This window comes from Orycteropus afer, unplaced genomic scaffold (assembly GCF_000298275.1).
Source record: "Orycteropus afer afer isolate SDZICR_OR568_19922 unplaced genomic scaffold, OryAfe1.0 scaffold00006, whole genome shotgun sequence".
NCBI classification, from domain to species: Eukaryota; Metazoa; Chordata; class Mammalia; order Tubulidentata; family Orycteropodidae; genus Orycteropus; species Orycteropus afer.
This window is the reverse complement of record NW_006921593.1, coordinates 24,863,280-24,867,302: the sequence shown is the minus strand read 5'-3', so window position 1 is coordinate 24,867,302 and position 4,023 is coordinate 24,863,280.

Sequence of the window (4,023 nt, the reverse complement as noted above, 5' to 3'; positions counted from 1 at the left end):
GCCCCGCCTGCCGTTTCGCGCGCTTCCCGGGGTTCGAATGCCCCAGCGCCTCCCGCCGGGGCGCGCAGGCAGTGCCGGCGCCGCGGGTCCTCCCCGCCGGCGGACAAAGCGCGCAGAAATAGCGCCGCCTTCCTGCGGAGGGGCCCGGGCCTCCGACCTGGGCGCTGGCGGGCCTAGAGCGCACAGGGAAGGGCAGCGTCGGCCCGAGAGCCGGGGGCGCGCCGGGTGGGCCGAGGTGCCCCGGAGGACTGGGGCCGCGCGAACCCCCGTGATACCCTGCCCAAGCCCCAGGGAACCCCCCTGCACACCCAGTTTTCCCTGCCTGCGAACAGCGCTGGTGGCACAGGCAGGGCATTTGTACTGTTGGCTGCGGTGGCGGAAAAAGACGGCCGACCTGCCTGCCCCCAGGTAACTCACCTGCCCAGATCGCTCCCTTGACCGCCTTCATTTGTCCGCACCAACTTTGCTGACTTCCAAGGCTAGCGTTCGCATCTTGGAGAGCACCCCTTGCCACCTCGCTTTGAGAACTGAGCGTCAGTCACACACACCCCCCCCAAGAAGCGCACCAGGCTCCAGCGCGCCAGGGGCTCTGAACACACTCGGGGTCTGAAACAAAATGTGTCCGCAGCTCGGAGATGGAGGCACCATGAGTAAGAAACACCTATAGTAGCAAAGACAGGGAAACAACCTAAGTGTCCACCAAGGGATGAATGATAAACTGTGGTGCGCACATGCAGTGGAATAGTGCCCAATGACAGAGAACAACGATGCGTCAGTGAAACACCTCACCACAGGGATGAATCTGGAGGACATCACGCAGAGTGAAATGAGTCCACCAGAAAGGCCAGATTCTGTATGAGACCACTATTACAAAAAGTCAAGAACAGGGTTACACACACGTACATTCTTTGAAGGTTACCAGGGACAGTACCTGCTTGGGAAAGTGGAGCGTCAGCGAAAAAGAAGACTCTCAAGGAGATGGACAGATACTGTGGCTGCAAGGAAGGCTCAAGCACAGCAAGGACTGTGAAGGTGGGGCCGGGCCCAGCCGCATTTCCTTCTGTTGTACACAGGGTCCCTATGACTCTGAACCATCTGGAAGGGAGGGCATCTAACCACAACAGGATGGCAGCGGGGAAGGAGGGAGAATCACTGACCAGATAGCTTTTGTTGTTGTTGTTAGGTGCCGTGGAGTCAGCTCCAACTCATAGTGACCCCATGAACAACAGAACGAAATACTGCCCGATCCTGTGCCTGACCCACAATCATTGCTATACTTGAGCCCATCATTGTAGCCACTGTGTCAGTCCATCTCGTTGAAGGCCTTCCCATAATGTGCTGACCCTCCACTTGATATCCTTCTCCAGGGAACGGTCCCTTCTGACAACATGACCAAAGTAGGTGAGACGAAGTCTGGGTGTTCTTGCTTCCAAGGAGCATTCCAGCTGCACATCTTCTAGGACAGATGTTTGTTCTTTTGGCAATCCATGGGACCTTCAGTATTCTTCGCTGATACCACAACTCAAAGGCATCAACTTTTCTTTGGTCTTCCTTGTTCATTGTCCAGCTCTCACATGCATGTGAGGCAATTGAAAATACTATGGCTTGGGTTAACTGCACCTTAGTCTTCAAGGAGACATCTTTGCTCTTCAGCACTTGAAAGAGGTCTTTTGCAGCAGATTTGCCCAATGCAATCAATACGTCATCTGATGTCTTGACTGCTGCTTCCATTGGTGTTGATTGTGGAACCAAGTAATATGAAATCTTTGACAACTTCAATCTTTTCTCCATTTATTGTGATGCTGCTTATTGGTCCAGTTGTGAGGATTTTCATTTTCTTTATGTTGAGATGGAATCCATGTTGCAGACTGAAGTCTTTAATCAGATAGTAGACAAGTGTTAATTCTAGGAAAGGAAAAGGCAATAAACAATACACAATACATGGGAAGTCCACACAATGTAATCAAGGCCAAGGAAGACAGTGAGAGGTATGCAAGAATCAAGGACAACTGCAGTCAAAGCTGTTACATATACAAGCATGCAGAGGCAGTAATGCTGTTGTTAGATGTCATGGAGTCAGTTCCAACTCGTAGTGACCAGTGTGCAACAGAGTGAAACACTGCTGGTCCTGCGTGACCTCACAATCCTTGCCATGTTTGAGTCCATTGTTGCAGCCACTATGTCAGCCCATCTGGTTGAGGGGCTCCACCATTTTTGCTGACCCTCTTCTTCACCAAATGTGATGTCCTTCTCCATTGACTGATCCCTCCTGGTAGCACATGAGATGAGGTCTTGGCAACTCACTTCCAAGAAGCATTCCAACTTTACTTCTTCCAAAACAGGTTTGTTTGTTCTTCTCACAGTCCATGGTATATTCAGTGTTCTTCACCAACATCATAATTCAAAGGCATCAATTCTTCTTTGGTCCTCTTGATTCATTGTCCAGCTTACACATGCATATGAGATGAACACAAAAAACATGGCTTTGGTCAGGTGTACCTTAGTCTTCACAGTGACATCTTGGCTTTTGAACATTTTAAAGAGGTTTTTTTTTTGCAGCAGCAGCAGCAGATCTGCCCAGTGCAATATGTTCTTTGATTTCTTGGCTGCTGCTTCAGTGGGTGGTGGTTGTAGATCCAAGTAAAATGAAATCCTTGACAACTTCACTTTTGTCTCTGTTTATCATGGTGATGTTTATTGGTTCAGTTGAGACGAATTTTTATTTATTTTTTTATGTAATCCATACTAAAGGTTATGGTCTTTGATCTTCATCAGTAAGTACTTCAAGTTCTCTTCACTTTCAGCAAGCAAAGCTTCATCATCTGCATATCACAGGTTGGTAATGAGTCTTCCTCCAATCCTGACGCCACATTCCTCTTCACATAATCCACCTCCTCAAGTTTGCTCATTATACAGATGGAATAAGTATGGTGAAAGGATACAACCCTGACACACACCTTTGCTGATTTAAAACCATGCAGTATCCCTTGTTCTGTTCAAATGACTGCTTCTTGGTCTATGAACAGGTTCCTCATGACCACAGTCAAGTGTTCTAGAATTCTTATTCTTTGCAATGTTATCCTTAATTTGTTTATGATTCCCACGGTTGAATTCCATTGCATAGTCACAGTTAATCATCTTTCTGGTATCCTCTGCTTTCAGCCAAGATCCATCTGACACCAGCAAAGATCCTTTGTTCCACGTCCTTTTCTGAATCCAGCTTCCATTTCTGGAAGTTCCCTGTGTACTGCTGCAACTGTTTTTGAATTATTTTCAGCAAGATTTTCCTTGTATGTGATAGTAATGATATTGTTCTATAATATCCATATTCCTTTGGTTCATCTTTCTTTGGAATGAACACAAATATGGATCTTTTCCAGTCGGTTGGCCAGGTAGCTGTCTTCCAAATGTGTTGGCGTGGATTAGTGAGAGCTTACAGCATTGCACCCTTTTGTTGATACATCTCAATTGGTATTCAGTCAATTCCTGGAGGCTTGTGTTTCGCTAATGCCTTCAGAGCAGCTTGGACTTCTTCCTTCAGTAACATTGGTTCTTGACCACATACTAACTCCTGGCATGCTTAATCGTTGGCCAATTCTTTTTGGTACAATGACTCTATATATTCCTTTCATCTTCCCATTGCTTCCTGCATTGTTCAATACCTTGTCCGTAGAACCTTCAATATTGCAACTCAATTTTTTCTTGCATTCTTTCAGCTTGAGAAATGCCTAGCATATTCTTCCCTTTTGGTTTTCTAACTCCACATCTTTGCACATTTCATTATAATGTTTTACTTTGTTTTCTTGTGCTGCCCTTTTAAATCTCCTTTTTAGCTCTCTTCATGATTCCTTCCATTTCCTTTAGCTACTCTACATTCAAGAGTAAGTTTCAGAGTCTCTTCTCACATCAATTCTGGCCTTTTCTTCTTTCCTGTCATTTTTTGGAAGCTTTTGCTTCCTTCCTGGATGATGTTCTTGATGTCATCCTACAACTCATCTGGTCTTTAGTCATTAGTGTTCAATG